Source organism: Orcinus orca, chromosome 18, assembly GCF_937001465.1.
Source record: "Orcinus orca chromosome 18, mOrcOrc1.1, whole genome shotgun sequence".
In the NCBI taxonomy this organism is placed as follows: domain Eukaryota; kingdom Metazoa; phylum Chordata; class Mammalia; order Artiodactyla; family Delphinidae; genus Orcinus; species Orcinus orca.
Window position 1 is genome coordinate 58058597 of NC_064576.1, and position 13369 is coordinate 58071965.

At 41.1% G+C, this 13369-nt stretch overlaps 1 protein-coding gene across 2 annotated transcripts in view; it reads right to left on the bottom strand.

The window, feature by feature from the left end:
- LCP1 (lymphocyte cytosolic protein 1) overlaps nt 1–7966 on the bottom strand; it is a 55444-nt gene extending 47478 nt beyond the window's left edge. For both annotated transcript variants that reach the window (XM_012534756.3, XM_049701052.1), the window contains exon 1: nt 7854–7966. The gene's annotated coding sequence lies outside the window, so the exon portion shown is untranslated. The remainder of the gene's footprint in view (nt 1–7853) is intronic.
- Between the last annotated feature and the right edge of the window lie 5403 nt (nt 7967–13369).

Here is a 13369-nt window from a genome sequence, read left to right on the forward strand (position 1 = left end):
AGGGAGGGAGGGAGGGAAGAAGGAAGGAAGGAGAAAATAAAAAAAACCAGAACTTTTACAAAATTATCTTGGGGAACAAACCCAATTTCCACTATAAACTATATGAAATATTATCTAGAGTCACTGTCTAAAATTCACACTTAATTGTATGTATGTCACATGTGTGGATAGGTATAAATCTAGATTTCACACCTATGTTTTATCTTCAAATGATCTTAGCTTGGTTGCTCTGGCGCTTGTACCACATCTCTCCTCCAGAGTCCTTGAAGGCAGTTTCAAAAGCAGTTGCGGAATCAGAAGATGATACCAGCTAGAAGCCAACAGCATCGGTATTGGCTGATTTCATGCTGAGCGGTCAAGGGGCTCTGGGCTTAGTCTTGCCTGAAATACTTATCACGGAAAGTACCTTCTGACAGTTGAGGAAGTGTGGCCAGAGTGGGAAAATGTACAGCAATCTTAAGAAAAGCCCGCACATCCATTGTGAGACATGAAATGAAAAAGGATCTTGGGCATCTGTGATGAAGACCATTGGGCTATGTCTCTCCTCCCTCTCAGGTACACCAGTGCCTGGGGACTGAGTCTGTTGGCCACTTCTCTGCCTCTATCTCTTACCCACTCCGGAATTCTCCAGGCACTTTCTCTGCTGTGGTTTGAGCTGATGGAAAGACACCAAGACAACATGCAGCTGACATCGGTATACCAGCAATGACAACAGAAGCTTCTCTTTACTCTCAATAATGTGACCTCATTTTCTATGGGCTCCTTGGGGTAGTTCTTTTAGAATTTCTAAGGACCAGCTCATTCTCATTAAAAAAAAAAAACAAAAAAACAAGCAATTACAGATAAACTGAGGCAGGAATTTGTATTCATTTGATAGACTAGATTTATCTACACTTTCTTGGAAGCCACAGTTTGGTGGGCAAATATTTACCAATACCAATTTACTAATGGGATATGCTATGACATTTCTTTTGTCAAAATTTTAAATAACTAAATAGCGTAAACGCTTCATAACCCTTAAGAACTCTGTACCATACTATCCTCAAGCATTTATTTGTTTGGTATAGCAGCGGACCCATCAAAGGCAGAGTTGGGATCTCCGCCTGATGGAAAATTAGGACTAATCATTGACTATTCAACCACAGAAAGGAATATTTAGACTTATTAGAAAGTAGCCAGTGGACCATGTTAGAAAATACAATGCAATGAAAACAGACATGGTTTACATGTTTAAGAAACTGTGAATATTAAAGTGGAAAAGAGGCAAGGTGTGAATCTCGGCTCTGACGAGCTCTGTAACCTTGGACTTAAGCCTCCCTGAACCTCAGTTTGATCATCTGTTCTAAGAAGATGAGAACATCAACCCCAGGCAGCTTTTGTGTGGAAATATAAGAGCAAATATATGTCAAGAGCTTAGCACAATGCCTAGCAAATAGTGAGGGCTCAGTAAGTCAGCAGCGATGGTGGGCATAGCAGAGGGAGATATACACACAGACTGATGAAATGGGGAAATGGAAGGGGAGATGGACCCAAGAGCAGACCCAGCGGATAGACAGTACTTTTCCCTATTTCAGAGATGAGGGGACTGAGCGTCAGGGGGCCTAAGAGACTTGCTTGGGCTCCACAATTAGTAAAAGGCTAGAAAAGGAATCCAAATTTGCCTCCAAATTTGCTCTTTTCTTTAGACCAGACCTGTTTGTCTCGTGCACAGAAACTGCAGACACTCAGACTCACAAGCTTTAAAAACTGACATTATATATGATATTTAATACATGTTATATTATATACATTATATTCAATCACCAGACAGATTAAGAGTCCCAACTGTCTTCCTCTGTGGTCACAGGAAAGAAACAGAGCATCAGGGATATTTTGATGAAAAATCTCAACTTGAAAGACAATGAGGGAAGGGAAAAAATCTGAAAAAAGTCATCAAAGGTGCCCATGATATTCCATCTTTCCAAAGAGAAAAAATTTAATGTTATAAAGCATTGGAAATGAAGGGAAAGTTCATTTACATCTTTTTTTTTTTTTTTTTTTTTTTGCAGTATGCGGGCCTCTCACTGTTGTGGCCTCTCCCGTTGCGGAGCACAGGCTCCGGACGCGCAGGCTCAGCGGCCATGGCTCACGGGCCCAGCCGCTCCGCGGCATGTGGGATCCTCCCGGACCGGGGCTCGCACCCGTGTCCCCTGCATCGGCAGGCAGACTCTCAACTACTGCGCCACCAGGGAAGCCCCATTTACATCTTTGAGATGAAGAAAAAGGGGCTCAATAATGCAAAACTGCATACACGTTCCTCATTTTTTCTTACTTTCTCTTTGCATCTATTATGTGGCTTTCTCCATAAGGAATGTATTTTCCACTCTTCTTTCTTAATCACATGGCCTCCTGGTGAAGGTAATGTGAGCCCATGACATCAAGGATCCACATTTTAAAATGTGACACCTGAGGTTAACAAAGATGCAGTTCTAATTCTAAACTTTGCCTGAGGAACGGCGAAAAGGCAGAGGATGCAAATTTTATACAGATGCACTTGTGCGCCTCTTTACTTCATTCATTCAGATACACAGTTTGGATAAATACTGGAGACAACTACCAGACTGAGGAATCAAAATGCAGGGTATTCTTTAATTGTAAAGTAATTAGTCCATTCATTCACTTCCCTCTTGAAAGTGCAACCAGAGAAAAAGGGAAAAGAAATGATCTTAGAGACTGCAATTCACACGCTGCATTAATTTGCCGGCCAAATTTGACATCTTGGCTTTTCTGCCTGTGGAGAATGTAATCTCTTTTCCATTTTAGCTCAGCCAGTCGAGAGGATGTGTGTGTGTGTCACTGTGTGTGTGTGTGTGTGTGTGTGTGTGTGTGTGAAAGAGAGAGACAGAGAGGTGGGGGGGGAGAGAGAGAGAGAGAGGGAGAGGGAGACACACAGACAGACAAAGAGATGGAGAGAGCATGCAAGTGTGTCCATCTGTCCGTGGAACTGGTGCTAGACTAAAACAAGAATCAATGCTGCAACCACAAAACTGTGGCTTTCTTTGCAAGTTCCTCAATTTAGTATCTTAGCTTTTCCTTCTGCCAGAAAAAACAACTGACTATATTTGAGAAACAAGCCTCCTTATAACTTAAGGTGGGGCTGAGGCAGGCGTGGCTCTGAAGTTGAGCAAAACTTATTTTAACTCAGTAAGTGGGTCACTTTTTACCTCTATTCTTCAGCTCACAATTAAAACAATCTTTCATTCTTTCACATTTTTTAGGACACTTATATTTGGCCATTACTATGTAATTATAGATATGTGTGCTTGGGTATAAATACTAAATTGTTTAATTTATTCATGTCTATCAATCACAATAGTTAGAAAATGGGAATGCCACTTGACTCAAGTATTCTAATCTTCTATGACTGAGAACTTTTCAAAGCTTTTGAGGGTAGAGATCATGTTTTGTGACCTATACACAGGTCTATAAGTTGGTAAAAACCAAATAGTCAAGTGTAGAGGAGCTGAGTAAATACTGATGATGATGATGTTGACAAAGAATAGTCTTTAATAAAAGCAATTAATGATACAGATGCATTTATTTAGGATAAATTATTATTATCTGCGTGTAACTCAAGGTCTAGGTACAAATAAGGACCATGGCCTGCTGCCTGTTTATGCCAGGAGGTTTCCCCTGGAATTCAGTAGTTAATATAAAGTTAATTCAATTGTAGAAAATTAAAGTAATGAAATACTTGAATGGATTAACTTGCCTTCCAACATGAAGATAACACCAATACCTACCTCACAGGATTGTTGTGATGACTCAATGCATTAATACGGTCAAAACATTTAGAAAAACACTCAATCCAAAACAGTAGTATAGAAGGCTAAGCTGTCATTATTAGGATGATGAATGGAAATTCTTTGTTCCCCATCTGCTGCTTTCAGTATCTTACAAGATGGAGTGACTATGAAATTGCTGGGAAAACTGATGTAATGACTGAAATTGACAAACAAAACAACGGGAACCGTCAATAGCATAAGGAAGTTCAATCCGGAGGCAACTGAGGAAAGCAACGGGGAATTGCCATCTGGGGAGCCCAGTGGTCACAGCACTGTAGGGAGATGCTCCTAGAAGATGAATATCTGATTGGGTGGTAACTTCTTATACTTCAAAATGAAAACAACGTGAAACATGAACTCTTTTAAGAAGTGCATTGCCACCTGGTAAAATAGGGAAACTTGAAACTCTTGGAGTCTGCTGACACTGATTAGTTTTATATTTTGGTGGACTGTAATTCTAATTTTTATTTCTGCAGGGTTCATACGCAGATGGAATAGAATCATTTCATTTGATGATATCTGTGAGCTGGAAAACTAGCAAACAAAAAATATCCTAAGGAGACAATTACATGAATCTAAATAATGTCACTTTGCTATAAAATCTATTAGTCATACAGTCATCAGACTTTATAATTTTACTTTATAAATTTTTGACTCTTCGTAAATATAACCTTAGGAGAAAAGTTCTTATTTTTATTTTACCTAACCTGATTTTAGAATTCATTTGCCATCTCCCCCATATACGCAGAGGAGCCTTCACTTTTTTGGCAACAAGGAGACGTTGACTTGAGAATTTTCTGAGAAGAGTGCAAAATGAATAAATAAAAGTTAATGGTATCTGTTCCTGTGCTCTTGGTCATCCAATATGCTTATTATCAGGTACATAATTTTGGTAAGGGTAGCTAAGTTTTAGCTCAATTAATGTATTTAAACTAAAATAATAAGATTAATTTTGCCTGTGGTCACTGGACAATTCCTTAAATGCCTTGAAGTCAATGTCTATTTAGTGCTTTGAGCCTAAAATGAAGAATAGTGCTTTGACAAAAAGGAAGCATGTTAGAAAGCAAAATACTGTAATGGTGTTATATCTCCGTTCATAGCAGTCACTGGGGGAACTCAGTAAATATTAGGTTAACAAGTGAAATTAAAAAAAGACTTCTCTGCGTATCTAAGGAACTGAGAAAAAATTCCATAAATATCACGAGCACCTACTACCTGCCAGGAGAGACAGAGAAGGAGCTCAGGCTGTCAGCAAATTAAGCACTTGAAAGGAAAGCAATATGATTACTGCTCTACTTACTCTAAACTCAAAGCATTAAACAAACACACACAGAAGAATCGGTGGAGGCAAGAACCAGTAGGAAAGCCCTGCAAAAGGACAGGTTTCTTGAAATAAGCCTTAAAAAGTGACCAGAAGTTTCACAGATAAAGAAGAAAGCACTTGGAAAGGCAGTTGGAGTGAAAAGGAGTGAAAGAGCATGGAACTTTCTGGTGGTTTGTGGACTTGTGCACTTGGCATGTGGGTAAGTGGAGGGGGGAGGGGGAGAGGCGGGAGGTGGCAGCTAGAGCAGAAGGAAGTGACAAGAAATAAGGTTGGGAAAGTGGCTGAGGCAGGTTTGTGAAGGCACACAATTCTTGAGTAAAATTATGTATTACTTAAAAGAAAACACTTCATTCTATTATTATATGAAACCCACAGTGATACCTCTTATTTATGAAAAAGTTTCTGGGTTTATTGCAAACTGTTGTCCTCTTTCTTTCTCTCTTCAAATCATGAATGCTAAGATCTCTTCAGTCAGCTTCAGAACGAAAAGCCTATAATGGGGTACATCTGGGAAAAAGATGCTGGTGGGGAAGATAGGCTCTGGAATAGACGGACGCTTACAGAGAGGCAGAATGGAGCCAGAAATCCTGGCTACCTACCGCCCCTGCCCCTCACCCTGTGACCTTGGGCCGTGTCCTTCAACCATCTAAGCCCGTTCCTCATCTCTAAAAGTAGTTGGGAGGATTAAATGAGGTCATGCATGAAGAGTGGCTTACATAGTAAGTACGTATCAATATTAAGTGGTATTACTACTTGTTCTGTCCTAATTTAAATAGATACATTTGAATGAGAAAGTTACTTTGTGGCCTCCCATTCCCCAAAGCGTTCAGCAAAAGAATTAGAAATGGTGTTAAAACACGGAAATTGTTTCCCAAATTACCGATTGTTTCAAGGCACAATTTATGAAGGAGACAAAATTTCAAATGTGACAAAAGAAAGCATCCCTGGGATAGCTAATGAAATGTCCCACCTCAGCAGTGCTTGTTCAAAGGGCAAGACCCAGAAGTTTCTTCCCTGATGTTGCTGGGAGTGAACAAGAATGAAGAGAAATGGATATCAGGTTGATGCTTTAACAATCTAAACTTGATTCCATTTTTATTTCCTCCCGATGTAAGGAAAATACTGCCATACCTTTGCATCCTAATTCATTTTATTCTCATTAATATTTTTACTTAAAATAAGACATAGCATAGTTTTAATCTGTTATTTTTAGGGGTCCAAGTCCTTCTCCCTCAGCTCCACATTTTTGCTAGTTTAAAACTATTCAGGGGGCTTCCCTGGTGGCGCAGTGGTTGAGAGTCCGCCTGCCGATGCAGGGGACACGGGTTCGTGCCCCAGTCCGGGAGGATCCCACGTGCCGCGGAGCGGCTGGGCCCGTGAGCCATGGCCGCTGAGCCTGCGCGTCCGGAGCCTGTGCTCCGCAACGGGAGAGGCCACAACAGTGAGAGGCCCGCGTACCGCAAAAAAAAAACAAAAAACAAAAAAAACTGTTCAGGTGAGATGCGTCAAGCAATATTGACGATCACATTTTACAACTTCAGAAATTCACATTTATAGGTAAGCAGTTAATTCCATTGAAATTTGCCTGTGTAGATGTTCTTTAAACCATTTTATTTACTAGAAACCAATTATGATAAATTATGTAAATTCAAAATCAAGACGTGTGGATAAATCACCTTCGTTTAACGACAGTTTTTTTTTTTTAAGTTGTCCTGAGGAGGTAATTTTATAAAACAAGTTGCTATACTTGATTAAGAAAAATTGGGTTTTGATAAGTGTGTGGATAAATGAATCCATTTGCAGTCCGGATGGCTTTTATGTTTATCATCTGTCAATGGTACTAAATATTGTTGAATAATGGTAATTAATAAAGGCTGATGCTACAAGTTTCAAAGTCTATGTTTCCATAAAGTTTCTGGAATAAATATCCCATATCAACTTTATAAGAATTTCTATTATAGACTGAAGCCTTTCTTCCATAATTAATGGTCATCTGTATGATCACAGGGATACCAAATAGTTCAGACAATTCTACAAAACAGTACAATTAAGCAACACAAATTGCTTTTATTTTTAGAGAATAAATGGAGAAGAGGCAGCCTCTAATTCCATGTGGTTATTACGCACACCCATTGAAAACCAGCGGTACCCAAAATCACTCAAATAACCAGTAGCACACTCAGTAACATATGACTCAAGATGTTAGCACATCCACTAAAGTACTGTAAAGGAGTTTTTTAGAAAAACAGAACCACAGGAGCTAAAGTTAAACTATCCCCACTAGGCCAACGCGCAACAGCATCTAAACGATCAATGTCCACTTTCCTGAGAACATTTGAAAGTAGATCAAATCACAGTAAATAGCCTCCCAGAAATAAAGCAATAGAAATAAATCAGAACACGGTTTGGTTTAAAAAGGAAGCAAACATCATAGTTTTTTTTGGGGGGGGGTGATAACTGCATATAATTGGAGAAGAAGCCACCCCAGAGAGCGGAGGGGAGGGTCCCACTCTGGGCGGCCACGAGATGTGGCTGGAGCTTTGCTGGGCAGTTAAACGGTGCCCTGGCTCATAGCGGACAAGGGCGACAGGTGCTCAGATCTCTAGTCCCCTGGGGGCAAAATCCACAATCCACAGAACCAGAGCCGCCCAACAAGCAAAACATCATAAACACTTAGAAATGACAAAAAGACAAAGGAAATTTACCTGGTAGCAAAACTGTTCTCAGTGGTACTGGTACGTGACCAGAAACTCCCTTCTTTCTGAACTGCAGAACAACTTTGTCAACCCCGGGTGTGTGGTCACAAGGCAGGAAGTGACTAGAATGACAAATCATCAGGCAGGAAAGAAATAGATTTTGTCTTTATAAGGACATTTTTACTTAACGTGTTTTTTTTTTTTCTCATGTCCCCTCCCCTGCAAAAATCACCTGACAGGTCACACTGAAATTCAGAAGCCTCTTACCACTTCCTCTTTATGAGCATTTTTCTCTCTCCTTCCCTTTCTTTCCCCTCTAGCTGTCTTGTAGGCATTGGGCTACTTAAACCTGTTGATTTCAGATAACAAGACAAGGTCAGCCTGCTACCCTGACTTCTTGATCTGCCCCTAATTGCGAACGCAATGCTCTGGTGCCTAGCTACTTACAGCAAAGATAAACAAATTATTCATTTTTAATGAAAGAGCCAAGGGAAGAGGTGGCAGCATCCCTGAAACAAGCTAGAAGGGAGTTCCTTGGGAAAGCCCCACCCCAAGGTGAAACCAAACCCCTCTCGAGAGTCCCTGAACAGTGATCTTATTGGTGCAAACAAAACAAAATGATCTCTTTAAGGGGAAGGGCCCGAAAGGGAAGGTCACCATATTATTTACTCATTCTTTTATTTATAGAGCACCTATGTACTAGGGATCTCTTTAACCCAATTAAAGATTTCAATTATTTAGACGCTTCCTACAAAGAGCACCAGCGGGTCACTTAGGCAGCTGCTATAGTCCAATGCTGCTAAATTCCTTCCTAGAGACCACACTTATTTTTTGAATGCACATTTTAGAAAATTAGCAAGAGAATTAAAATATCTCAGTTCTATGCCCAAACCCCGAATGCTCGTCCTGAGGGCTAATTCTCGTCTTCAAATGGAAGTGCTCAAGCGCTCACAGCCTAACAGAGGATGTGAAGGTCGTATAGTATCCTGAGTAATGTTGACCAAACATTACACATAGTCTGTCTCCGTGTTGCCCAGAGCCTGTGTGCAGCTCCAGCACCCAGCCTACTATTGAGGAATGAGAATCTGAGGCTCTGCTCCAGCTCCGATGGTGAGTTGAAGATGCTTGATTGTTCAATACGCTTCTGTATTTGCGAGGGGCCTGGGACCCCACCAGTGGGTACTATGGTTGGGGGGCTGCCATTATACTCCTTTTGCTTCTTTGACTTCTCCTCTAGAAAGTTCCTGCTTCCAACCTCAAATATCAGACCAAGCTGTTCTGGTTTCTCTACTTCATTAGTCAGCGGTGTGGCAGTGTCTTGGTCAGAACCCTACAGGGGCCATCTTGGTGGAGAGGGTGGGCAGAAGAATAGGAATAGATGGTGGAGATTCAGTCCATTCTAGAAGTGGTTCACCTCACAGAGAACTGTCAGCTTTCTTGTGACTCCCCAGGGAAGACTGAGGGGGTGAATTGGACCCCGTTTTCTCCATTGCATAATTACTCCCAAGTAATTCATTGCAGGGGGTGGGGTTCAAGAGGCACCTAAGTTCTTTCAGGAACACCAGAGACACATCCACGCATCACCGTGACAGGGCTGATCACATGACAAAGCAGCCAAATGCTGGTGGTTTTCACTCTGGGGTGAATAATCATCAGTCAGGACTCTGCAGCAGCACAGATGCTGTCTTGATGGTCTGAAGGATGAAAATACGCGAGATACTGTGGATCTCCCTAATTGCATCCCTGTGGTTTCAGGATGGAATGGAGGTGTGGCAGTAACACTTCATAAAGAAGAACAGAGATTCATTTCGTTTACCTGGGAGGAGAGCAGCAGCATGGTGGCTACTGGTGCCTGGTCACTGGACATCTGAGGAATCTAAAACAAGAGCAAAATACACTTGTCCATGGGTTCAGTAGGTGTTTGAGTGCCTGTCTGGAGGCACTGGTGATTCAGAAATGAGTAAGACACAATCGCTGCTCTTAAGGAGCACACAGTCTGTAGAGGAGAAAAGCATGTAAGTAAATGAATGCCATCTGCTATAAAAAGGGGTGAAAAAGGCAGTGGAACATCGAGGCAGATGCAGATGTGAGCGGAGCTGATGTTTGAAGAGGGTGAAATGTGCGGTTATGCCTAGCAGCTGATTCAAGTCAAAAAAAAAAAAAAGCTCGTTGGATTCCAGTCAACATCTAGATTCTAGGAGATGAAAGCCATTGAATTCTGCTGCTTGCAAACACCCGCCTGAAGGAACCCTCCTCTCTCGCACCCGCCAGCTGTGGTCCCCACCTCAGCCTCCCACCACTGCCTCACCCACATCCTGGACCACTCCCTCCATCGTAATCTCTCTATCTGCCTCAAGTGGCACAAGGCTAGCCGGCGGCAGTCAGCTGTTTAGGTCTTAGACCAAGGCTTTTTTGGAGAGGAATACTTTATCACTGTCCGTGTTTCGAATTGCTTGTGCATCATGATAATAAACAGCAGACTGATTTTGGTTTTATTATTCTTACGTTCTCTGTAGGTCATGCCCCCCTGATGGCCTACACCCAGAGAGGACCTCTCCCACTTCCTACCCCACCATCCACATGCCTCTACCGCCACCTCTGCCTCTTAAGTGGCCTGTGCTTTGCCTTCCCTCTACCCCTACTGCCCTCCTTACTTTATCCCACCCTGGGTGGCTATGGAGCTCACAGCCTCAATCCCTAAAACCGCATCAGCTGCTACTCCCCGGCTACTGAATGTTGCTGAAGAAAGTCCCAGAAACATAGACTTGAAATGCTATCAATTCAAGCTGTTTGCCTTCAGATTACTTCTTAGAAATGCTTTTATTCAATTTCATTAATTCCTGAGAACAGGTATTCTCAACCTGGGGTCCGTGGACCCCTAACTCTTTATGCATGATTTTGTATGTATGCTTTTTTCTGGGTCCACCATACTATTTATCATGGGATTAAAGAGATCACAGAACCCAAAAGTTAGACATTTATTCCAAACTCTCTCCTCTTGCTTTTATCTCCCTACCAGCCTGCATCCTTTCCTGGCCCAATATTCCTGCCCCTTGTTGATTGAGATGATCCGCGTCATCTGGTGTGAGCTTCCTTCTCTAGCCTCAACTCTCACAAGACCCATCTTTTCAATGGGAATAATAATTGACACTTTTCTCAGAGGGTTAATGTACAGATTAAGTTAAATACTACTTGCAAATTACTTAAAATGATATCTGGCTCAATTTGTATAGTAGTAGTAGCATTTGTAATACATATATAGGCAAAACCTATATGGAAAAAGTTATAAAATTGTATACATGGACATAAAATAATTGACCAAAAAATAGGAAAATATATGGAGAGACATGGCCATTTTCTTGAAAATGTTGAATTTCCCCATTTTAGTCTATTAATTCAATTCATTCCCAACTAAAATGCCAACAGATTTTATGGCCCTTGAAATATTAAATCTAAAGTATGTAAGGAAGAATAACTGCATGAGAATAACCAAACACAGTTCTGAAATATATCAAGAAGGGTACTAGGAATTAAAGTATATTACAGAGCTATAGTAGAAATACTACAAAGAGTATGTACTGGTTAAGGGAATGGATCAAAAATAATTCCCTGTGTACGTGTGAACTTGGCATAAGGAAGCATTAAAATAAATGAGGACCAGTTCCTCAATAAATGGGACAACTTGTTTTCTTATGGAATATTAAAAAAATTAAAAGACCCATCTTTTCCTTCTCTTTCACTCTTAAAAGAGAAGGTGTTCTTCTATCTTCTCAAGGTCAATAGTTCCTCATTTTAATCTTAATCTTATATCTTCTACTTACTTAGATACCGTGCTCCATCAATTATCTCATGTTTTTCTAGCATCTTTAATGGCTTATACTCTCCCCACTTCCCCTTCATGCACTGTGGGGATTGTTCAAAGGGGAAAATGCCTCTGCCTCACTCTACTGCCCATCCCCTACCCCTGATATTTGATGGGCAGGGAATGAGAGTAATTAAGGTGAGCACAATCTCCACCTTGGCAGAATGTCCACTGTATTCAAGGATGCAGACAAGTGTCCTCACAGTGGTACTCAGAACCATGACAAAAGCAAAGCTGGGTGCCCGTGAGAACACACAGCATTAACCCAGACTTGGGGTCTGGGGGGCATGCAGGGGGATCATAGCAGAGTGATTAAGAGTAAAGATGCTAGGCCACTTGTCTGGTTATCAAACCTCATCTCTACTATCGTATTAGTTATGTGACCTCGGGCAAATTATTTGATTTCACTGGCCTAAGTTCCCTCATCTAGAAAATGGGGATAAGAACAGTGTCTGTTTTCTACGCTGTTGTGAGGGTGAGGTCGACTGATACATGTAGAGAACTTGGAAGAGTGTGTGGCACATAGGAAATGCTATATGTGTTAACTAGTCTTGTAATATTTATACCAGGCTCTGGACTAGACTGTTCACATACATTATTTTATTTATTCTTCACAATAATCCTATGAATTAGGTATTAGTTTTATTTTCTTCCTTCAATTTTTAAAAATTATAGTTTCCAATTCTACACTACTTCTCCACTACAGAATTATACACTGACATCCTTGCTGTGAGATGGCTCAGGACCTCCCACTCAGGCAGGTGGAGGATGCTTCTCCTCCTACCTGAGCTTATTGCACGCGACTTGCTTGAGCTTTGGAACGTTAGCAGACAGGACACAAACAGAGGTCTTGAATATGCCTACATGATTCAACTTGGTCTCCTGTACTTCTGAGTACATTTACCATGAGAAAATCCCACCTTTGTCCAAAGGGAATGAGGAGATGCATGAAGCCAACCTGAAACTGACCCGCAGCCCAGGCCAACTCCAGCTCACCATGTTCTGCAGCAGAGCCATCCCGGCTGACGCAGGAATCTAGGTTTGTTGTTGTAAACAGTTGAGATTCAGGGTTGTTTATGAGGCAGCAGTATCACAGAAACAGATGACTTGTACTTCCCCTGCCACGACTAGCTATTTAAAACTGTACTCCTACTCCTGTCGTTTCCAATCATCCTCATTCTGTTCTTCCACAGATTTAACACCTTCTAACACACATGTTAAAGATGAAGCTTACTGTCTCCTCCCAAAAATAAGCTCAACTTCGGGCAGGTCTTTACGGCTCTTCGAGCAGCAGCAGTGCCCAGTGATGGGATGGCATGAATGAATGAATGAATGTTTACAGCAATTTTGCTTGACAGAAAAAATATGAAGATAACAGGAGAGGGAATATGTAAACTGTGGTTCAGTACAGTATCCAGAAGTTAAAATAAGTGAATGGAACTAGATTGACTAAGTAAGAGTGAACGTTGAAAATATAAAGTTGGTGTAAAGCAAAAGTTGCGGAATACTACTAATATATTTGTATACATTTTAAAGAACTATTATAGTGTGGTTTATGGATATGTCTGTACCTGTGTGTGTTTATAATAAAAATATGTCTGAGAAATGATAAATACCAATTCAAGAACACGGCTACTCTGGCAAGTTAGGGAGGTGGTGGGAA